Source organism: Helianthus annuus, chromosome 15 (assembly GCF_002127325.2).
Source record: "Helianthus annuus cultivar XRQ/B chromosome 15, HanXRQr2.0-SUNRISE, whole genome shotgun sequence".
NCBI classification, from domain to species: Eukaryota; Viridiplantae; Streptophyta; class Magnoliopsida; order Asterales; family Asteraceae; genus Helianthus; species Helianthus annuus.
Genome location: NC_035447.2, coordinates 112,187,493 through 112,212,893, shown reverse-complemented (window position 1 = coordinate 112,212,893; position 25,401 = coordinate 112,187,493). Strand labels below are relative to the sequence as shown.

Here is a 25,401-nt window from a genome sequence, read left to right as displayed (position 1 = left end):
TGAATTTAGGCTAGTGGGTATGGTGATGGTCCATCCTTGGAGGATGATCCGCCACGTAGGCGCCACGTCATAGTCCTCCCAAGGATGGATCATCCTCCAAAACTAGAGGGCATGGGAGGATGGTCCTAGTCATAGTCCTCCACCACTTTTATGTTTTTTTTTATTTTTTTTAATCTTCAACTTTTTTTAACATTTAACAAATAAAGTAACAAAATATTTTCATTAATATTAAAAAACATTACATAAACTTAAAAAAAATTAAACTTAAAAAAAACATAAACTTAAAAAAAATAAATTAATAAGATGTAAAAATAAAGTTTAAACCAAATATTGTCAAAAGACATTAGAATTTTAAAATTAGAATAAAGAAAGGCCATTTTAAAAGCCCAGAAGATATTGGGTTACACAAGCCCAACCATTCACCAAAAACCCTAATCAGATTCATCTATCACATACACACCATCGCCTCTTCTTCTTCTATCTACCTTCACTGTGCTCAACAATGGCAGATTTGGTTAGTATAATTTTTTTTAATCTTCTATTTTTTAAATATGTTTAATCATCGTTCCTCACAAAAATTTGTCCTATAGTGGACCGTCTCAAACGTCAAGATACCGACGTTGAAGACGGGGACGGAGCAGGCGGCATGGTGTGCTGGGCGGCACCGGTCCTCGACGCTCCGGGGACGGACCCCATACCGTGTAGCCTTAGATGGATAAGTAGGAACACTTGAACTTCAAAAAGGATATAACTGAAGTTATTCTTTGTTTATAATTATAGGAATAATCCAAACTACACTTTCCCAAGTGATGCAGGCTCACATGATCAACTGAAGGTGCATAACTTGATTTTTTTTTATCTATACACCCTATTGCTTTATGAGCATTTATATTGAAGAAGAGTACATGTTTCTTTTTCATGTAAAAGAAATCAAATAATAAATACCTAATCTAGAAAAAACTTACCAAGATCGTGTAGAGCCAATAAGAATGAAATGATATAATTAACTTTTATCATCAACTTTTTATTCATAACATCTCAACTTCATTGTTTAATTATATTTATAATGTTTTATAAACTTTATATCATCAACTTTATTAGGTCATACCGAACGCTTTTGTGAGAAGTTTTTATGCTAGTGATGTTCGATATGATCGTGTACTCATAAGGGGTGATGGTACTAGATGCTGGTCTCTAAACCTGTCAAATCTGATTGGCGTTGACAACATGAGGGGGAGAAAGATGATAAGATCATCGCATTATGTGCCGATGATGATCTGGTGTATAGATTGTCCAATGCCATCAATGAGTGAAAGCTAGTGTTTGTTTATTCATTTTTTATGCTTATGGACATTAGGGATAAGCCTCAATGAGAGAAGCTTTTTACCTCCACAAAGTAAGCTTATATACTCATTGTTGTATCTTATTTTGTTTTTTATAGATATAAAGAGGCTTTTGAAGAAGTGAGAATGTGGAATAATTAAAATTGTTATGCATGTTTGATGCACTTATACATTTTTATAAATTAAAGGCTATTCAGAAGTTATTGAAGTATTATCACAATAATACTTTAACCTTGTTGGAAGTTATGTAAGCACATGGATTCAAAAAGCATTGTTTTTGTTAATTTGACATTTTTCTTAATTTTTAAACATTTCAGATTGTGTTTTTATCGTCGGCTATAGTTTACGGTTGGCCAAATGAGGTCATGTGCATAGAAGATTTTCCCAAATCTGCAGGCTGTAGCCAACCCATATGGGCGAACTAAGGTATCAAACACTACTTTCTATAGCCCCTCGTATTGTCACTCTACATTATGTATTTTTTATCTACATGTTTAAATATGAAGTTATGTGCGAAACAAAAGAAATGCTTATTATTTGATGATATGCAGGTTATAGTTTGCTAGCCAAAAGGATCTTATGGCTCTAGGAGGATCGATTTATCTCAACTTTTAGAATTTAGTAAGTTATATTTTTGTGGTGTAATTTGTTTGTTTGTGCACTGCCACACTTGATTATTTTCATTCTGTTGTCATTTGTTTTATTACTTAGGAGTTTGTTGGGAAAGAATCATTCTTTTTTGGGGCTCAATTTTTTTAACCACTGTTACGAACTATCAGATGAACATGCAGATGTAGATACACTTGAACCCTGATCATGGGGCTCATTTGATATGCAATGGGCTTAAGGACAGAGATCAAACTCTCGTATGCTAAGTTGTGGTCGCTTACTAAATTGAAGTTAAGGTTTGTATGTTAATCTCATAAAAGACATTTATTAGTAATATTTAATGTAATATTTCCTTTCATTTATAAAAATTGTTTATAGAGTTATGTATTATATATTTACATTGTTCAACCCGTGTAGTACACGGGTATCCAACCTAGTATATATATATATAGGGCAAGGATCCGTTAGGAACCACCCTTTATTGCGAGAACTGCGAGAACCAATGTGAACACAACAAAAATACCTAAAAATACCTAAAAAACACACAATTTTTTTTAATATTTTTTTATAAAAAAATGCTACTTTTAGTAGCCAAAATTTTTTTTTGGCTACTAAAAGTAGCGATTTTAACTTAAAAAATATTAAAAAAAAATTTTGTGTTTTTTTTTTATTTTTTTTATTTTTTTTTAGGTTTTTTGGGGGTTTAGTTTTTAGCATTTTAGCTTGGGTTGGGGGGGGGGGGGTTTAGGTTTTTTTGGGGTTTTAGTTTTTAGCATTTAGTTTGGAGGGGGGGGGATTAGGTTTTTTTAGATTTTTTTTAGGTTTTTTTAGCTATTTTAGGTTGTGTTTACATTGGTTTTTCTCGCAATAAAGGTGGTTCTCTCATGAACCTTACCCTATATATATATATATATATATATATAGGGGATGGTTCAAATGAAAACCACTTTTAACGCGAAAACTCGAAAACTAACTAAAAAAAGCCTAAAAAACACACAAAAATTTTTTTTTTTTTTTTTTTCAATTTTTTTAATAAAAATCGCTAGTTTTTATATATAAAAAAAAACTTTTTTTCAAAAAAAAAAAAAAAAAAAAAATTTGTGTAGTGCACATGTGTAATAATACACATGTGTAGTACACAGACACATGTGCAGTATTACACATGTGCACTACACAAAATTTTTTTTTTTTTTTTTTTTTTGAAAATTTTTTTTTTTTTAATAAAAAAACCTGCGAAAATTTGATTGAAAAAAAAAATTTTTAAAAAAAAAAATTTTTTGCATGTTTTTTTGGCTTTTTTTAATTAGTTTTCGAGTTTTCGCGTTAACTAGTGGTTTTCATTTGAACCTTCCCCTATATATATATATATATATATATATATATATATACATATATGTGGGGGTTAGGTTTTTTTTAGGTTTTTTGGGGGTTTTAGTTTTTAGCATTTAGCCTGGGGGGTAGGTTTTTTTTTAGCTATTTTAGGTTGTGTTCACATTGGTTCTCGCGGTTCTCGCAATAAAGGTGGTTCTCGCATGAACCTTACCCTATATATATATATATATATATATATATATATATATATAATATGTTGTAGGGATCTTTTTTCTCTTTTTATTTTGTTTATGAGTTTTAATACTGGAGGGATCTTTTGTCTCTTTTTGTCTTGTTTATGAGTTTTATGTATTAGAAGTCCTTAATTGCAAATTCAGACGGGAAACTTTATGCATATCTATTAAAGCTCATTTACCAGATGAATTTTGCTTCGGTAACAATGTATGTAAGTATTGTTTTGGACATTCGAATCAAGAATCAAAGGGGAATGGATCTTCCAGGTGAGTGAATCAGATTTTTGTAACTTAGTGATTTTCTTTTTGGAAATTGGAACTGCTAGTGAATGTTGTCGATATAGGTATTGTTTCCTTTTCAACAATGCTAGATTCGTGATGCAACGGTATTCATTTGAAGCAACGTTGGAACCATTAGTTCATGAGTGTTCCTTGTTATGTTAGAATTCAACTTAAATTCATTATTTTGATTCAAAATTTGCAGGTGTTATAATCGGCAAATAGTTTCTTTATGTAGAGAGTATAATTGTTGTTACATACAAAACTAAACTAGAATGAGTTAGAGAAATTTCCACTATTAGACCCAATGATGCAGCTGGCCCTATTAAGGTGAAGATAACAAAAAAAATGGATACCATAAGTGAATTCCGCTATTTTTTTCCCTTCAAATGGCGCCAATGAAGAAACACTGACCTGAACGGTAAGGCTCCGACTATGACTTCAACTCTTGGCGATCCGAACAGCTGACTGCAAAACAGAACACCGTTAGGACTCGTTACAGGAATGGGGTTATTCTTGTAACCACCCTCCGTCGTGAGAATAAGTCTCGGTATTTGGGAGTAAGAAAGTATGTATAGAGAGAGAGAAGGTAAGATCAGAATGAATCGTACCTTTGATGTTTACCTCTATTTATAGTTTATGATTAGGGTTTCCCATAAAGTAGGATGTACTCCGATAAATTAGGGATTTGCATGATCTTCCCAAAATATTGGGGGATTCGGTTACGTGGTTTATCCATGCAGAATGGAACATTCTAGAATAAACGTATGTAATTGATTATTTATAATAAAATAATAGGTGATGACCGGGTCGGGTTAGCCGTTCCGGGTCATACCTCGTCAGCTATCTTACTTTTTTTTTTGTTATATATGATATATCTAATTAGAGAGATGCAATCCAGGTAGTACGAAACAGGGAATACCTTGTTGTAATTGCAGCCTGAATCCTGTTATCATGCTAACAACTATATGTGTAAGAATGCCCATGAAGATTGTTCCCCATTTTGCTACTATTCGGATTGTAAAGAAGAAGCAATGTCTATTCTAATACACGATGACGACGGTTATCCTTCACATTACTATAACTTCGTACTTTTAACAAGTTTGTACACCTTATATGTGCACCTTCATGACTTTTGTAATAGATATTGGCTGCCCTTTTCAGATTATACCAGTCAAGCTGAGAATACAATTGACACGTTCACGCAAACATGAGAATCTTTTAAGAATGAATCTTTTAAGAGAATCTTTTGTAATAGATATTGGCGGCTCATCGTCGGTGCGGGATTATGTTCTACAAGGATGATGGGATCTTGTCAATTGGTTTGAATACTTCCTTCTCTATAAACATGGTGCAGGATTGTAGCTTTTAGAGACAGTTCTTTAAAACCTTAGATGAAACTTCATAAAAACCCTGAGACACGGGGCAGTGTTCCTCGAGCACAGGATCGGGTCAAATCTTCTTCTAAACATGAGGGCGTGTTAGACTAACACTGGGCCGTGCCCCTCGTATTTTTCAACACGGGTCCGTGTCAACCTAGACATGGGCCCGTGTCTCACTAACAAACAACATTCTCTGACTCATGCAGGCGGGACGAGGCCGTGTTTCCCAGGCATGTGGCCGTGTCGACGTGCTGTCACTTTCTATAAAGTCAGTCTTGAGGAGAATGTTTGGAGCCATTCCAAAAAGACCAAGATCCTTCCAGATCTTGCACACATATTCAAAAAGTTATGTTCTTGAAAAGGTTTCCTTAAACCATCTTGTCTTTGCCACTTATTGCCATTTCTTCTTCTTCCTTCAACCAAACCTCCATTGAAGCTTGAAGCTTCAAGCTTGAAAGTTTCAATTGGAGGGTCAAAAGCATGATTTTTAGCTCAAGGTTTTGCAAATCTACTATATTAAAACATTATTTTAAATTATTTACGTCCAGAAATGTAAGAAATCAAACAAATTTAACTTAAAATAAAAGTTCTTAAGCTAACATTTCAGTGTTGTTGATTCAGCACGAGGCCGTGTCACTTGTCTGTTATTCCAAATTGTTAATGGTTTGTCGTGTTTTCAAGAATGTCAAGCCAACAGAGTGGAACATCATGCAACAGATCAAGGAATAACTGCCGAGGAAGGAGACTTACTCTTGAAGCAACTCTTGTTCGTTACGTAAATGCTTTGAGAGAATCTCTTGAGGAGATGACCGCGGTGGAAGAGGTTCTAATTGAGTGAACTACCTCTCCATGGCATTGGAAGATTGCTTCAAGGAAATCAACCTTTTACACCAAAGGTTGAATATCTTGGTTGTGCCTCCAATGGAACCAATTTGGCCTCAAGAAGATTGGAACCTCGCTAACTAGGTCATTCACCCCACCGGATGGGATGACGAGATACCAGAACCTCCTCATGTTAATGTCGCCTTTGAGGTTCCGATCAATCCAGCTCCCCTACCTCAAGAGGAGGTTGATCAAGAACCCTTTATCTTCCTTCCGAGGGAGATAGAGGAAATGCTCAACGACCTCTAAAAGGGTGTTTTCGGGAATAGCTTGAAGCCCTCCGAAGATTAATCTCAGTTTTCACTAACCATTCTTAAATCTAGGAAGTAGCTATTAGGGGTTTAAAATAAGATCTCGTAGGGCATTTATCAAGATTATTCTCTATCTATCTTAGGAACTTAATTTTTCTTTTTTCTTGTATTTTCTTTTGTTTTAATGGATGAATCTTTGATGGTGGTACAAATAAATGAGTGCAAAAGTGATGATAATAGCCAAAGGACGTTGACCCAGCACTCCATGCATGAAAACAAACGGCTCCCGACTAAAAATCTTCAATTCTGTAAGTGCAGCACGGGGCCGTGTTAGGTAAGCACGCCCCCGTGACCCATGTCTGCTGTAACATTTTTGATTCTGGAACCTTGACACAAGGCCGTGTCCCATGGGCATGCCCCCGTGTTTGCTTTTTAGAAAAAATTGGTACTGACACTTTTGACACGGGGAAGTGTCAAATGCCTGTTTTTCAAAAATTTTGTTATTTTTAACACACATCTTACACATCTGATCAATTTAACCTATTTTAGACACATTGAGGACAATGTGTAATTTAAATGTGGGGGGAGGGGAGACTTAATAACTTGAAAATTGTTTGTCTTAAAACACAAGTCTTACACAAAACTCTACTTGGAACCGCTAAAACACCCCAAATCTTTTTCAAAATTTTCTTTTTATTTTTTTGTTTTGTCTTGTTTATAGTTTAAGTTAAGAAACCAAGTTCTTGAGAAGTCCAAGTTTTTATAATTATTTACAACCGATTGCGCCGTGATAAAAAAAGGAACAATACAAGAAAAATTTATAAAAAGGGCATGACAAAGTTTTAAAATTGGATTGTATATATATTTTTATAGTTTTACCCTTTTCCCGCAAACTTGTGAGTTTTGAGCCTTTAACGAGCATCCACTATCACATCTATACTAAATGCTCATTCTTCATTACTTGTGTACATTGCCCGTACGGTTCCTACAAATCTAGAACTTGACAAGACAATACATTCCCGGTCCTTACCGACTAAATCCAAGTAACTATATAATGGAGACATTAGGATTTTTAAACCCTTTTCCATTTCAACCTTATTTTTTTTTGTTTATTCCCCCAAAATACAAAAATCCCCCTAGTTAAACCCTTTTAGCCTAAACCCTTTCATTTCAAAACCCACAATACACCATCCTCTCTGAAAACCATATTTTCATCTTTAAACCCTTTATTTTAGTAAAAATCGGTTCTTTTGAAAAAAAAAATATGTGACTAAGTTTTATTCAAAAAAAAAAAAAAACCTATAAAGTGCTTGAAATAAATAAGCAAAACCATTGCTTAAAAAGCACTTACTTAGTTCATAAAGTCACAAAATAAAATTTTCAAAAAGAACCGACTTTTTACGCTTTTAGCCACTTTTAAATAAAACCTACCTATCCCTAACCAAAAACCTATCCTTTAAAAGTCCTCTTGATATTTGCAAAGATTAAGTTAAAAAGGAGGAGGTTTGATTAATTGTCAAGCTTATGGTAGGAGTAAGTTCTGTACCGGGACCGAGCGTTTCACTTATACATTTCGGCCGAGTGTTGAGTGACCACTTGTGAGGTATGTGAATGTATATATAGCTTAATGAAATTTTAAATATATGTTATGCTTATAAATATTTATTTTTCTTAAAAAGTTCCAAATAAATCACGACGAATAGGATTGTAAATAAAAAAAAACAAGAATAAATAATGAACTTGGAATCCCGACACTCTATATACAAGACCAAAAAACTTCTCTTCTACCCATTCTATTTGGGAGTGTTGGCTCATATGATCCTTCCTGAAGAACAGATGATACAAAGCCAAAACTGGTTCTGCAACAACTTATCCTAATAACAGTGTTTTGAATTCTATTTCCCTCCAATGGCAGTGGTATCCAACATCTGATGATCTTTAAAGTCTGCTGATCTATAAAGACTGTTATGTGCAAAGCTTTGATGAAGTATAAAGTCTGTTGAAGACCAATAATCTGTTGAAGTCAAAGAACTGCTCAAAGTCAAAGCCCTGATCAAACTTTATGGAAAACACTACTCAAGCTTCATCAGTGGTTGAGCCCATCAGCGGATAACATCATCAGTAGAAAGTTAATCAGTGTCTATTGTAAGAGTGTTTATAATTATCAATGTTTAGAGGTTGTTAAGATTGTTAGCTGTCACTGTCTAGGTGACGTCAGCCAAGATGCTACAATGTTTAGGATAGTACTATAAATAGACAGTGCATGTACTGTTCTATTAGCTTTTTCACACACTTGCATTTTGTACGAACTAGCACTTGTGAGCTCAAGCTGAGGGGGGGGGGATAGCAATTCATGCATACGTTGAATCTTTTGTAATCAAATCATTCGAAACAAAGTATTTATGATGAAAGCTTTTCTTTCCTTGTTTATGTTATAAAGTTTTTCTTTCATTTCCACTGCAATTATCCTCTGTTTATCTTCTTTCATTAATCATTCTATAAAAACAACACAAACAAGTAAACTCAGATCCTAACAATTGGTATCAGAGCATAGGTCAGTCAAATTCGATTTAACAATCAATTTGACACAAAAGATCAACTCAATTTCATTGATACTGTGTTGTTCGTATTTGTTGAAAAACAGAGTACAAGTTTAATCGCGTTCAAAGTTGATTATTCAAAATTTCTGTAAAACAACCAAAATGTCTTCACAATCATAAGATCCTCACAATACAGGCACACTTTACAAGCCACCTATGCTTGTCAGATCTGAATACAATATCTAGCAACGTAGGATGGGCCATGTGTTAGCACAACAAAACACTGGTTGCTGGAAGTCTGTCATCTTTGGACCTCATGTTCTAATGGTGCCAAGTGCATAAGATCCCAAGGTCCAAGTACCTAAAAGTCCTGAAAATTGAGCTAGATGCTAAGGCATTCAGTATAGTGGCCACAACACTACCTAATGACATATATGTTGGCTTGTTACACTGTAACAGTGCTAAAGAGCTATGGGATGCACTCAAAGTGCAATTTGGTGGGAAAAAAAAGGTTATTGAAAACAACAGAGAGGTTTTAAACCAACAATACGAAACATTATGTCATGTTAAGGGAGAGTCATTGACCCAGTAGTTTGAAAGGGCTAGTTGTCTGATTAGTGAGCTAAAACTGGTTAATGTTGAATATGCTAAATCTACCTTAAACAATAGGTTCCTTAGATCATTACTAGAAAAGTGGGACACTATAACCTTTGTTACTAGAAATTATGTGAGGTTCAAGGATTTAAGTCTGACCCAACTTCATGGTAGGCTTCTCACATATGAAAGAGAGCTGAACCAGAAAAAGAAGTTGCAGGAATCTGGAAAAGTGGTTGATGATTACTCTTTTGGTAACACAACACTTTTAGGTCAGGAAGAGTCATCTAGTGGTAGTAAGGACCAGAGTTATGATCACTATATTGACATAACACAGGTGGAGCTTTCAACTCTGAGCCTTACTCACCCAATTATGCTTTCACGGCTAATGGGGAAAACCAGATATCTAATAACTTATCCTTTGAACTAAATGACATTCAACATTTTAATCCCACAGATTTGGAAGAGATGGACATTTTGCATCAGCTTGCCTTGTTAAGTGTTAGAACAAGCAAGTTTTATAAAAGAACTGGTAGGAAGTTTCCAGGATTGCATGGGAATTTAAAGGTGGGGTTGGATAAGTCAAAAATCAAGTGCTAGGGAGTATAGGAGTCAAAACAGTGGACCAATTATCACTCACCCTAGTCCAAGACCTCAAAACACTCAATGCACTATTCCCAATATACCCTTGCTCCTCATATGCAAAACACTGCCCATTTTGCACATCCTGTAAACACTGTCCTGTCCAGCATGTCCAAACCATTTTTGCACAGATTTAGTATGTTCAAGCCCTTGCACCCCAGGTTCAAGTGCAAACTGCACCACAACAAACTGCACAAACATATGCTCCAGCAGAGGCCAGTCAACAGAGTTTCTTTACACAGGGCTTTGTTGATTAGAGCAGTATGCCTGAGGACTTAAATGATGAAAATTTTGCTCTAATTGCTAATCCTGATATTTCTCCTGATGAATTTTGTTTCTGGCATTAGAGTCAATACCAGAAGGGCATGAATCTGAGGAAATAGGGTCCAGATCTGAAGTGGTGGAAGAAATTGATGAAACAGTGGTTACAATGAATATTATTGGTGAACAGATGTTAGAAGAGAAGAAAGCTGAACCTCTGTTGGAACCTCTTGTTGATCCATGGGATGCTAGTGTGTGTGATGGTGAATGTGACTGTGCCATGATGGCTGCTGCTAAGGTATCACCTTAGATCTTAAAAGATTTGTGTTCAGATAAATGCATTATTGCTTTTGCTAACATAAAAGAGGTGAATGAAAACCTTAGAAACAAGATCTTAAAAGATGAAGTGCAATTTGAAAAAAAACTTGTAAAGAGTTGAAAAACAAATTGTTTGACAAAGAAACTGAAATCAGCAGCTTGAACACATTATAACCAAAGACCAACTCCAAACTATGGTAGAAAATACCAGGTTTGCAAAAATGAGCTTAAACGTCAAATACGCACCGTTTATGCGAAAACTCTTTGTATTTTCATTGATTTTGGTACTCATTTGAGTTTTTTTGTGAAAATACAGGTCCGGGCTTCGGCCGGTGTTGAAACGGAGGCTTTTGGAGCAAAATGGAGCGAAAATGGAACATTCCAGAAATTGCCAGAAATGGCACGACCGGGCCACCCAAGCGCACGACCGTGCCAGCCTTCCCAGCGTCGGCACTCTCGTCCAGCACTAGCACCCAGCAGCACAACTGTTGAAGATCAGGGATCGCACGACCGTGCCGGACACAGGCACGACCGTGCCAGGTCAAAAACATCATCTGATCTGCTCATCTCTGAGATCACTTCAGTCATTACCGAGCACTATTGGCACGCACGACCACGCCTTGGCCCGGCACGGTCGTGCCACCTCGGAAACTTTTGAGCGCGGTTTTTCCCAAAATGGTAGCAAACTTGGTCAACATACGAGAAAGTGGTTCTGAAACTTGCCAAGCACGACCGTGCCAAAAGGTGGCATGGTCGTGCTGTTCTCCCAGCAGCTTAAATACGAGTTTCTAGCTCATTTGGAGAGGAGTTGGAGCATTTTGGTGAAGTTTTCTCTCAAGAATCTGGTCTTGGAAGCTTGTTGGAGCCAAGAGGGAGCCTTGAAGAGGACTTAATCACTTGAAGATCTACTCAAACACCATTTTAATGTTGTCTTTAACTTGGTTCGCTTACTACATTATGAACAATTTATGTTTATTTGCACTTGGTTTGGTAGTCATGAGCCTTATGGGCTAAACATTTGTGTTGTATAAACTTTGTTGAAGCTAATGAATATGTAATAACATGGAAGTAGATGTGATGATTGTTCTTGTTAATCTTCATGTTGACACTTAATCTTGTTCTTGGAGTTCATGTGCATGTTTAAAGTTCTTGTTCTTGAATGTTTGCTCATAAGTATTTACATGTTGTGTTGGAAAGCCCATGTAAAGATTATGATGATTGAATCTTGTTAACTTGTTAGTATGATTCATAGCATGAAACTAAGAATGGTGATTGCTAATGTGATATGAATGATGATTTGAACATGTGTATGAATTCTTGCATCTAGATTTGGAAAGATCAAAAGTTGTTTATATGAATTCTATAGTTTGTGTTCATGTTAGTTTGATGATTTAGGCCAAAGTTATTATCTAGCATGACCATGCTTGTGGTTCATATCAAGAACATGATGATAGTGCCAACTACTTGAAACCAAGTTAGGGTGATTAGTGTGTTGTTCATGGTAGTTTTCCCTAATTTATAGAGTTAGGAGTTTTGACAAACAAATAACTCATGATTAAAGATTAACATCAACTTAGCAAGTGAGCTTAAAAGAATATTTTTTAGGTGATTAGAATGTTAATTCATTTTAAGTTTTCCTAATAATTATATGGCTAGGAAGCCTTGATTGGGGACTTAGTTAAAATTAGAGCTTGCATCATCACTAATCCTTCCTCTTTGTTGTCACATGTTTGTTAGTGGAAACTTAGTTTAGGCAACCTTTCTTAGACATTGTTCTTTTCTAGAATTTTTAGTAGTTTATTTATTTGCATGTTAAGTTAGGAAAATCAACCCATCAATTGAAAAGGCTTTAAAGTAGCAAAAGTTTAGTATCGAGACACCGTATCCACGGATTGATATCCGGTTCTTGCCGATTAGCTATATTACTACCCGACGGGTACACTTGCCCTTTTGTGTGTGTAGTTAGTTCCTAGGTCAAAAACCATTTTTAAAACTAAATCTGTGTGAAGAAAAACCCAATTAAAATATATATAATTCACGCACATCATAGAGCCCTACTCAAAGATTTCAACAAACATGGAGGGGGTGATATATCCTTTGGTAACAATTCAAAAGGGAAGGTGTTGGGGTCAGGGACAGTGCAGGCTGGGAAGCTCAAGTTTGAGAATGTCAATCTTATCGACAATCTTAAGTTTAACCTCCTTAGTGTTTCACAAATTAGTGACAAGGGCTATGGGTCATTCTTCACTAAGGATAACTGTAAGATTGTTGGGCCAGAAATGGTGAAAAAGATTGAAGAAATCATAGCCGGGGGTAAAACATAACTTGTTGCTCAAAGGAGTGGCAATGTGTATGTGGTTGATATGTCAAAAGATAACCCAATAGGTGATGCTTGTCTGTTCTCAGTTGCCTCTAACAAAGAGACAGAGTTATGGCACAGGAGACTTGGGCACACAAATCTTAAGACTATCACCACACTCTCAAAACAAGGCCTTGTAAGAGTCTTCCACAAAAAATTTTTACTTGTTCTGAGCATTGTGTTTCCTGTCTAAAAGGTAAACAACATAAAAGCTCTTACAAGTCCATTGAAGAGTCCAAAACAATTAAGTGTTTACAAATGTTGCACATGGATTTATTTGGCCCAATAAAAATCATGAGTTTGAAAAAGAAAAGATATTGTTTGGTCATTGTAGATGATTTTTCTAGGTTTTCATGAACTTACTTTTTACACTCTAAGGATGAGACTACAGGTATCTTGCAAGACTTTGTTAAACATGTTGAAAAGCAATTTGACTTGCCAGTGAAAATATTTAGAAGTGATAATGGAACAGAGTTTAGAAACAAGGAGCTGGATGAGTTCTGTGTGACAAACGGGATTGTAAGGCAGTGCAGCATCCCAAGAACACCAGAACAGAATGGGGTGCTTGAAAGGAAAAATAGAACTTTGATTGAAGCTGCCAGAACAATGCTTGCAGACTCAGGTTTACCCATAACTTTTTAGGTAGAGGCTGTAAACACTGATTGTTATGTGCAGAACAGAGTTTTAATCAACGCCAGGAATCAAAAGACTTCCTATGAAACTCTGTCAAGATCAAATCACTGATCTCCTATTTCAAAATCTTTGGCTGCCCATGTTTTATCCTAAACTTAAAAGATTCAATTTCAAAATTTGCAGCCAAAGTGGATTGTTGTTACCATCTGGGATACTCAACTACTGCCAAGGACTATAAAGTGTTTAACATAAGGACTAGGTGTGTGTAAGAGACTTTAAATGTAAAGTTCAATGAACTTTCATCACTGAAAATCCCAGCAAACCTTGCTGAACTGTTTGACCTTGATAAATTTACATTTGAAGATGTGTCTGTCAAGACTAACCCTGCAGATACCTCACAATCTTTCTCACAAGACTATGGATGTGACATTGTGATTCCACAATACAAAGTCACTACCACCATCAGAGAAGCAGATGTTCAAAACAGCTGTCAAAACTCTGCCATTGCTGAATCAACAGTTGTTGATCAAAACTCTGCCACTACATCATCTCCAACCTCTATTGATAAAAATCCATCAACAGTGGATAAAAATCAACATTGTGCCACACCCATTCCTCCTATTCCTCCACCTCCCTTCCAAACAGATGTTGGTTCTTCAAAATTACCAACAGATGTTAGCTCAGATGATTCACATCTGCAGCCTTATCTCTCAATGCCATTGTTCCATACAAGGGGGATCTAATCTTCCTTAAATCTCATCCACCTGATCAAGTTATTGGCAACATCAATGAAGGGGTTCTCACAAGAAGTCAATCCCAAAACATTTGTCTTTTTGCTGGCTATCTCTCCATCAACCAGTCAAGTACCAAGAGGCACTAAAAGACAATAGTTAGGTATAAGCCATGCAAGAAGAGCTCCAACAGTTCAAAAGACAATAAGTATGGGAACTTGTAACACTGCCAGAGGATGTAAGTCCAATTGGCATAAAGTGGGTCTTCAAGAACAAAACTGATGAAAGGGGCATTGTTGTCAAGAACAAAGTCAGGCTTGTGGTTCAAGGTTACAGACAAGAAGAGGGCATAGACTATGATGAAACATTTGCTCCTGTAGCAAGACTTGAAGCCATCAGACTGTTCTTAGCCTTTGATGTCAACCACAACATCAAGGTGTATCAAGTGGATATCAAGTGTGCTTTCCTTTATGGCAAAATACAGGAAGAGGTATATGTCTGTCAACCTCCTGGTTTTGAAGATCCTTTTTATCCTGATCATGTCTACAAGCTCAATAAAGCTTTGTATGGCTTGAAACAAGCACCAAGGGCCTGGTATGAAACTCTTTCCATTTTTCTAATCTTCATAGGCTTTACAAGAGGTAAAATAGATAAAACATTGTTTCTAAAAAGGAGAGGAAAAGATTTGATGATTGTCCAAATTTATGTTGATGACATCATCTTTCGAAGCACATGTAACTCCATTTGTGAAGAGTTTAGACAACTCATGATAGCAGAGTTTGAAATGAGTGCCATGGGTGAACTCCAATGCTTTCTTAGTCTCCAAGTTAAGTAGTTTCAAAATGGAACTTTCATTCATCAAAGCAAATATGTAAAAGATCTTTTAAACAAATTTGACATGAATGATTGCAAACCATGTAGTACACCCATGCCAACCACAAAACTTGTCATGTCTGATGAAAAAGATGACTTGGTTGATCAGACTTTATATAGAAGCATGATTGGGTCTTTATTGTACCTAACTGCATCAAGGCCAGACATCATGTTTGTAACATGTGTTTGTGCCAGATCCCAGTCAGCACCTAGGAAGTCTAATCTCATTGCTGTGAAAAGAATATTCAGATACATAAAAGGTGCTCCCACACTTGGTATCTGGTATCCTGCTAATGGGAATGTCAAGCTTTCACGTTATCCAGACAGTGATTTTGCTGGATGCAACACCACAAGGAAGTCTACATCAGGAGGGTGTCAATTCCTAGGCAATTGCTTAGTGTCTTGGCAAAGCAAAAACAAGCAGTTGTTTGTACATCCACTGCTGAAGCTGAGTATATTGCTGCTACAAACTATATAGCCTAACTGTTGTGGCTTCAAAACCAGTTACTGGATTTTTGTATAACTGCTCTAAAGACTTCTCTCATGTTGGATAGTCAAGCAGCTGAAAATATCATCAAAAATCCAGTGTCCCACCCAACCACCAAGCACATTGATATCAGACATCACTTTGTGATGGATTGCTATGAAAAATGGTTGATTTCTCTGCATCATGTTCCAACTAAATATCAACTGGCAGATGTGCTCACAAAAGCATTAGACACATCTACCTTTGAAAGTTTGATCCCAAGAATTGGCATGCTTAACTTGGATTAGAAGGCAAAAACTTCTTTTTCATAAATAAAAAGCATTAAAATGTTTTCAGAAAATCAAAAATCCAACCTTAAAAATAGCTTAAAATGAAAATTTTTCATAAATCCTTAAAAGTCTGTCCATATCCACTGATATTTTAAACCTCTGATTGGTTGAAAATTCACCCATTGCTGAAAAACAACCTCTGTTTTCATATCCTTTGTTGACCACTGTTTGACCAAACAACTGTGGTTTCAACCTCTGATATCAATCCACTAATAGACTAAAATCAGCCACTGTTTTCATATACACTGTACCCAACCACTGTTTTTGCCCAACAGTGGTTTCCAAACAACTGTCATCCACTTTTTCATCAGAGGTTGCCATGTGGGCAGATGTTAACCGTCCGATCTTTGAAACCGCTGCCACGTCAGCATTCACTTTTTCCCTTTTATAAAACCCTATTTAATTCCCAAACAGAACTTTACTCACCGTACCGAATTCAAAATTCTCCAAAATGGTTTCCATCTTCTTCTTCACTTCTTCTTCAACCTCTCGCAATTTCTAATTCCCATCATGGCTCTGATCAACAAACACCCTCTTAACTACCTTTGCACTTTCGAGAAAACCGATAAAAACACCGACTTTCACTCAATAATTGACATTATGTCAACCTCCAAATACAAAATACTTCTTACTGCTGATGGACCAATCTACCAAGACACACTCCGCAACTTCTGGGCAAATGCCACCATTGAGGAACAAGGCAATGAGCCATTTGGTATAACTTCCAAAGCCTGAGGTGTATTAGTTGCCATAACCCCCACTACCATATCCGAAACATTTCAGATGAACGACTTGGCAGGTAAAACTTCTTTCCCAAAAAAATGAGTTTCAAACTGACTTGATTGAAAGGGGTTATGATGGACAGCTGAATAAAGTTACCATGTATAAACCAAATTTTCCACCACCAATGAAATTCCTGTTCCATACCATTTTAACTTGTCTTTCAAATAAAAACACTTCTTTTAATGAAATACCTCTGAAAATTTAGTACTTGGGGTATGAAATTTTGACAAAAACTGATTTTAACTATTCCCAAGCACTGTTTACTGACATGGTTAATAATTTGAAAAACATTACAAATGGGAAGAATTCTGCTTTCCTTATGTTTCCAAGATTTTTAAGCTACTATCTACAAAAGCATGTTCCACAAAAAGCTTTTGAAAAAGGTACTGCTTTTAAAATGAATAGTCTATCATCTGAAACTTTTACTCACCTTATGGAAAAAGAGTCAAATGTTTCCAAAACACAAGCAAAGAGGAATGAGCAAATTTTAGATGAGTCCACATCTGCTCCTCAAACCTCTGTTGCTGAGCCCACTACTCATGGTGATCACAGCACCACAACCACTGCTGTGAAACCCCCACCATCAAAATATAACAACCCTAAACCGACACCCTCATAATATTTTCCGACACCCTAAAAATATTTAAAATATCCTAATATGTCCTAAAATACACCCCGTATGTGAAAACCGAGCCCAAATTATGATTTAACATTAAAAATAAAATAAAAATAAAGAAATTCACCTTTTCGCGGGCCGCGTAGCCCATGGCTACGTCTTACGCAGCCCGCGACAACTTAAAAACCAGGCAAGCTCCGGTGCTGACACGTGGCCGACGCGTGTTGAACCTAGTCGATGACCCGGATCAGCTATACCTAGACCCCTAGGCCACGCGGGCCCCGTAATCCTTTTCTTACATTTACGCGGGCCGCGAGAAAGTGAGAATCAGGCCCTATATAAAGGAGGCATCGGCCTTCAGTCGAATTCGTTCAGATTTCTTTTCTCAATCTCAAAATTTAAAGTGTAGGCATTATACACGGGTATAATACCCCCCTAAATAATGAGGTTCTGCTCCGTTGTAAGTATTATAACCCCTGGATACGTATTAGATACCCTGCCCGATTGATCTAGGGTTCCGTAACGGCTGTCGTGGTTCTGCCTGACGTAGTCGTTGGAATGCCGTCTCGGGGAGGGTATTGCTAATGTTAAAATGGGTTATTATACTAACACGCGTGCATTTGTGTAATTTATAGATTATTCCTAGGGAATCCTTACTAAAAATCCTAAGACAGCAATGTGAGTAATCTCATTTTTGCAAATTGTTTTTACAAAACCTCACTTAATTAATTATACATTAAGCAGTCATTGAGTATTTGTAAGGATACAATTACAGTAGGTAAATTTGGGGTTTTGTATACAAAATTTGTTACTGCCTTGCGAGGAGTAACATGACCATAAGTCGGAACGACAGTACCGTGTGGTGGTAATTGACATGACTTGGAAACAAATGTAATTGCGGAATCGCCCTCACTACTGTACAATGGTTTTTATTAAAACTTGATTGAACTGGGATTCACTTACCAGTATTTCCCACTGACAAAATGTTTTTAAAACGCGTTTCAGGTAACAAAATGTGAAAGCCAAATAGAAGCCAGCTGGACAGCACTGAAGGCTTGGAAAAGTGGCAATAAAGTTACCTAAAATGGATAGATGTTTTTACTAAATAAAAATCGGATTTATTCCTATGAAAATATGTGTACTGAAAACTTGGGTTTTACCCATGTGTTTAATATTATGAAAGTGTGGTATTTTACTCTGATAAAATATTTCCTAACTACGGTCCTGATGTAAAATCCGCTGCCAAATCAGACAAAAACAGGATACCACCGAAACTGGCCGCAGCCGCCCATTCCCAGGTAGTTAGGGGGCGGGGGTTGCGACAGAAGGTGGTATCAGAGCTAAGCCACTGATTCAGCCACAGAAGTGTTCTGCTGACACCAAAATTAAAAGTGTTAGGAAATAAATTACGGGAATACGTGCATAATTGTATTTTCTTGTTATGTGTTATTTGACTATCTGTTAGTTTACAGTATGAGCGACCAAGGACCATCTGACGCGTACCGTCAATTGTCTGGTTCGCCTAGAAGCGAAGGTGCCTCTTCTCAGCCTGCCCTCTCAGGGTACTCTGCTGATACGGAAGAAGTAATATTCGTATTTAAGGCTTAATCTGAAGAGCCATTTCCTCATAAAAATAGGGGATAGTTCAGTAGGGGAGCACACGAGCATAGAAACCGTATGAAAAAGTTACAAGAGTAGAGAGCATTAGCCACAGCCAAAAGAGAAACTGATGCATATGCCCAGGTGTCACACCCCTATTTTCCATGTGTCACCGGTGGGCCCGGTAGGGGTTCCGTGATGTAGTTGATATCGTCATAGTCAAACATACAATATATAAATGCACAACGGAAGCAAAGAAAGATTTATTTCAACTTAATAAAATTGTAATATCCAAGTATCACAAAATAGTCGAAATAGATCCATAGGCGGATTCAAACAAAAAGGAAACTTTATTTCAACAGACTTCATGCATCCTAAGCTTGCGAGACTTCTATAGATGCTAAGGAGTGGCCAGCCTATTACGCATAGTACCTGCACTTAGCCTTTTTGGAAAATACGTCAGTTTACACTGGTAAATACAATTTAACTGACTCATTTTGAAAATGTTTGAAAATTGATTTAAATGCCCGAGGCACAAAACTTTTTATAACTTGGGATAATTATTTGCTTAATAATCTTGTAAAAGAATTACATGTCTGTTATGCGTTCAGTTGCCCGGGTCATGCCGGGTTAAAGATTAATAGACACACCACTTAATATAATTCCGCCGCGAGACTTCTCTCGACCGACGATTATACTTATTGAAATGCACTACGGGTGTACGCCTACACACGTGTGCTAAGGTCGTGGCCATTCTTTGAATGATGCCAAGGATATCCGGGACATGGTTATTAAACCCCCAAAGGCGTTAAACAAACAAAACAACATTTTTAAACGGGTTAATTTGACAACACTTAGCCACCAACTAGTTAAGGTCAATTCCCCGACCAAGCGGTATTTTATATACCGTACCCCAAGCCCGTATAGGGAAAATAAGTTAAACGTATTTACCTGAGCAAAGTATAATTCAAATACAGCGATTGCACGTAGCTTTTACTGGGCTCCTAGATCTGGAAATTAAGGTTTTAATAACCTATTAGAATCCTGTTGGTGCATAATGTCTAAAGCCTGCGTCTTAGTCTTAGTTAATCAATGTATAAGGTCTAGTTTGGTTAATTATGTATTGTATAGGGGTTAAAGGTGTAATTGTATGATTTTCATGTAAAGGTTTCGCTTATATGGACATGTCCATATAAGCGGAACTATTTGTTAAAAGGTTTCGCTTGTATGGTCTGTTCACATAAGCGAAACTAATCTCCTATATATACCCCAAGTGTTTTCTCATTTTGGACGTTGATGTCACAAGTGTAGCCGACCTGCTGACCTTGTATTTCCTGAAAGTTGAATGAGAAAACGGTGTTAAAGTGTATTCCTTTTGTTTCTACTCATTTCTTCTACAGTTTTGCTTTGATTCATGCCAAAAATGTATTTCCGTTACATTTTCGGTAGGTGCTAGCTCCGATTGTCTCAAACAATGGTCAAACTCGGTCCTACAATTGGTATCAGAGCCAGTTGTGAGTTAGTTGACCCGAATCAAGGCATTTTTCAAGCACTTTGTGAGTTTCTGACAGTTTTGCCGGACAAAATGGACTGAGAATTGGACATACTGTGTAAAAGTACCTAATAACAAACCCTTGAAAAGCTCAGACCTTAAATCAGCTTAAAAGTGACAAAAAATGGCTCAAGAATAGGTTCCGCTTGTGTGTCACCCTAGAGGTTTCGCTTATTTGGACCTGGAAATCAAAGGTTTCGCTCAAAAGGTTCCGCTTGTAGTGCCATTTTCAGAAGGTTTCGCTTGTGGTGTTCCGCTTATTGTGACATTTTCAGAAGGTTTCGCTTGTGGTGTTCCGCTTATTGTGACATTTCAGAAAATTTCGCTTATAAGTTCCGCTTCAAATGTCTTTGCTGAGGTTTCGCTTGAAGGGTTTCGCTTATTAGTCCTGAAGTAGTTCCGCTTTTGAGATCATTGTGTAGTTTCGCTTATTTGTACATCACTTGGTTTCGCTTATTGGGTTACTACAGGGTTTCGCTTATTTGGACAACTGAGTGTTTCGCTTATACGTACACTTAGTGTTTGGTTTCGCTTATTTGTCCTGTGTTAGTGAAAAATCTGTGTTTTTGAGCAGTTAGTCCGTTTTGTACGCGATCAAGTATTGGAAACTTAGTTTGGGTTAAAAGCTTTCTGTCAGATACAACCTGTTAATCAAAAAGTTCAACATTGTTCGAGATTTGTCACTAAAAATGGATAATCAAGATTCTTTCAACATGTTTGCGGGAAGTGGTGCGGCTATCCAAAGCCCAACTAGTATCATACAGAATGTCAACATGGAAAATGAATTGGGAACAATGCAAAAGCCACCCAAACTGATGAGCTTAGATGAATATGCTGGATGGTCCGGAAGGTTTAAAAATTGGGTTCAGGCCAACCATTTCGAGTGTTGGATGAAGATTGAAAAGAAATATATACCTCCAGTTGATGGGCTCAGGATGGTTAAACATATTGGAAGTCTTACAGATACTAAACAGACAGAGTTTAAAGCTGAAAAGAAAATGGTGAGCATCTTGCAGTAAGCCATTAAAGAAGACATCCTCGTATTGCTACAACATGACGAAAGTTCTCAGTCAATCTGGCAAGCGCTACAACTGAATTTTAAAGGAAGTGTTTCTATTATCAAGAGCAAAAAGGCGCTTATCAAGAAAGAATTCGATATTTTTACTGGGATCAAAGGAGAGTCAACAAAACAGTTAATCGAAAGATATTGCCACCTTGTAGTTGAAATGAAAAGATTAGAAATTGAAAAAACAAATGAAGAATGGATTGATAAACTTTGTGATGCACTTCCATATGATGAGTGGGGAACGTATCTTATGATGCTAAAAAACAGTTCTGATTTTGTGAATCTCAATCTGAGTGCATTTATTGAAAAGATCGAAGCACACGAGCTTGAGTTGTTGAAGATAAAGAAGATGAATTCTGCTAGCATGAAACAAGATGTATTTTTATACTACAAAGGCAGTCCTTCAGTTGCGAATCTTCAAAGTCCAAAGATACAAACAGGATTCAGTGCTGATAACACTTCAAATGCTACATCAAGTTCTCATCAATCAAGCAGTTCTACACCTTTTGCGAATTTTGAGCCGAATGTCAAAGTTCAGGAACATTCTTCGCCTCAAAGCTCTACCGGATCTAATCATCAGGTGTATGTTTCTGGAGTACAGTGTAATATCGCAGTGAACATAAAAAATGGAAACGAGATAACGGAAATTGCTGCGAAGCAACATATTGCACTACTCGCTTCCGTTCTCGAGGCATATGAAGGTCTAGTTGCGGGGAGAATTGGAAATCCGGACATGACAAAGGAGGACTATGACCAAATAGACCCCGAGGAGCTTGAACTGATTGACATTAAATGGGGTATGGCAAGCCTAGTTCGTCGTGCCCAAAGGTTCATGGAAATCACGGGAAGAAACAGTTTATCAGGTCCGGATCAGAAGTTGGGATTTGATAAGTCGAAAGTAACGTGTTTCAAGTGTAAAGAACGCGGTCATTTTAAACGAGAGTGTCCAAACCGTGAAGTCAACAATCACCAAAACCCGTTCACCAATGATTACTATCGACAGGCAATCTACCATCGACCGAACCAACAGCAAACTGTTCAAAGGCCACAGATAGAAAATAAACCTGAAAAGGCATTGATTGTGAACCAAGATGATGAACAGGTAGCTGCAGGTTTTAGTTGGGATAAATATATCCCTGGTAGAGATGATCAGGCTATGATGGCAGAGGTGGTTGAGATTTCTGAGGTAGTGTCTGAACCGGAGATTGTTGATGAAGTTGTTTCTGAAGTTGTTGAGGAAATTCCTACGGAAAATGTTATAGATGTTGAGGAAATAGCAGCTGAAGTATAGTACTATCAATCACAACAGGAGGAGTTAGTGTATACTATGAAATCAGTTATGCCTCCTAATGTGTTTGATTCTTTTGCAGGTTATTTCAAGGAACCAAGAACCGGATCTTGTCCTAGATTTGAGGAGAAGAAAGAAGCCGTCGAAGAAGTGATTGACGTGTCTAAAGAGATGACCGGAGAAGTTCTGAAAGACATTGCGGACAAAGCTCTAATGGGAAAGCTTAAAGAGGTAGATTCAGAACCCAAGGAGTCACAGTCTGTCGATAAGATGTCGGCTAACAGAGAGGAATATGGAGTTCAGGAGGTCAAATCTGTCAAACAGTCTGTGTCTGAGTCAAAGCTTGTCGGTAAAACTGATTGTGATGAAAAGATTGATGAAAAGGTTGTTCCAATTTCCGAAACGCCATGCCAACGTTATTTACAACCGTGCGTGGAGTGTCTTGAAAAAGACACTAAGTATCGGGACTTGAAACATCATTCAGATATGATTAAGTTTGACCTTGAACAATTAAAAAAAGCTTATGATACCTTAGCCAGATCAATTAAGATGATTCAAAAGGAAAGTTTCGAAAATGATAAAGCTACTAAATTGGCTAAAGCTACACTGTTTGATAAACAAAAGGAAGTCAATTATCATCTTGACACAATTGCATCACTAAGAAAAGAACTTGAGTTGGCTAGATAGAGAATGACAGGATTGACAAAAAGTTAATGAGCTATGTGGCTTCGTCTTATGTTTTGGAACAAATCGTCCCTCAACAGCCACATGCTACACCTGTTTTCAAGAGCGTTCCACCCCCAATGTGGAATCACTACACTCAGAAATATCCAGATGGGGTGGAAGCTGCTTTAAATCTTAAGCTGAAAACGATTGAGAGTGATTTACCTGACAGCATTGATATCACTTTCACTGCATCTGACACTGATAACGAATCTCAGGTTATCAAAAATGTTATCGATCAGGTGTTGGATGAGGAAAGTGAGAAATCTGAGAAGGCTCATTCTGAGAAGGTTGTCAGTGATTCTGAAGACGGAGGAAATTTCTTAGATCGATATGTACCGAAATCGGAAAAAAGTACGAATGATGATCCGATCATGGTGGTATACACTATGGTTGGAACTGACAAACTTTATTCCGACTTCGAGTACCCGCTTCAGAATGTCATGATCGAAAATGTCGAGAAAGTTTTTAAACTGGTTGAATTGAACGTTAACGAAATCAATAACAATGAATTCTTTTCGAAACTGAAAAAATCGTTTGTTACTTCACATCCCACAAGTTCGGAAAAGAAAGATGGGGTTAGTAAAGGTCAAAACAAGAAAAATCATCTTAAAAACAAAGGAATTGGGTTTGAAAAGAAAATGGCTAAACAAGTGGTTAAGCCAAAAGAAAAGATAAATGATGTTTTTGTTGTTGGTCCTAGTACTGAGGTTGAAAAGGAGTATATTTTTAGTCAAAAAGCTGTGGACGATTTCAATGCAGCACAGAAGCTTAAAGATGAAACGGTCAATACTACTTTTGTCGAGTATGATAAAAGGGTGTGCTATCGCTGCAATGAGATTGGACACATGGCAAAACAGTGTCAAAAAGTGTTTAAGAAACATGTTGTTGATAAACCAGTTCAAAAACACATGGTTGAGAAACCAAAGGTTGAAAAACCAAATGTTCAAAAACAAATGGTTCAAAAATCTCGACCTAAATCACCAGTTGTTTCAAAAGGTAAAAAGGAAATGGTTTCTCCGATCCGTATTTTGAAAAGAGGTGAATCGTTGAAGTCGGAGGATAAGCCGAAATCAACTTTCAAGATTGGCGAATCCTCTAAGACTAGAAAGACTTCAAAGTTTTACCCTAAAACGAAAATTTTTGAAAATTAGTCTTGGATCGCGAAATCGAAACCGTCGGTTGAGGTCAAGAAGATGGAGAACACTTTGAAAAATGATTCAAATCTTTTTAAAGATGATGTGGTTGATTTTGAAAATGAAGTAGATAAGTTTCTTGATGAATTTCCTCCAATAACTAACAAAGTTAAAACAATTGTGAAAGAAGAGGTTTCAAATGTCACATTTGATTTTCCAAAAACAAATAAAAAGTGTGATGTTGTGTTCGGGAGTGTGTCGGAAGTAAAGAAATCATGGGCTTCATTGTTTGAATAAAGTGTTTTTGATGTTTACAGGGGCTGCCCAAGTCAATTCTATCAAGATGGATCATGGATAGTGGAGCTTCACGACATATGACTGGGACTTTAGCTCTTCTTTATGATGTTAAGTCAATCAATGGAAGCTATGTTGGGTTTGCAGGGAATCAAGGAGGAAGAATAGTCGGTCAAGGAAAGCTTACAAACGGAGTGATCTCATTTGACAAAGTGAACTATATAGTCGAGCTGGAAAACAACTTACTGAGTATATCACAGATTTGT

General features: G+C 36.9%; 1 long non-coding RNA gene across 3 annotated transcripts; it reads left to right on the top strand.

Moving 5' to 3' along the window:
- The first annotated feature begins 398 nt into the window (after positions 1-398).
- On the top strand, positions 399-2,344 carry LOC110910149. Of its 3 annotated transcripts, none has more exons than XR_002575900.2 (6): positions 399-514; positions 781-835; positions 1,102-1,396; positions 1,661-1,769; positions 1,895-1,964; positions 2,135-2,344. It is a non-coding gene; the product is annotated as an uncharacterized LOC110910149 (long non-coding RNA). The 3 variants fall into 3 exon arrangements; XR_002575899.2 differs by having other exon boundaries at positions 2,123-2,344; XR_002575898.2 differs by having other exon boundaries at positions 1,895-2,344.
- Positions 2,345-25,401: the final 23,057 nt, after the last annotated feature.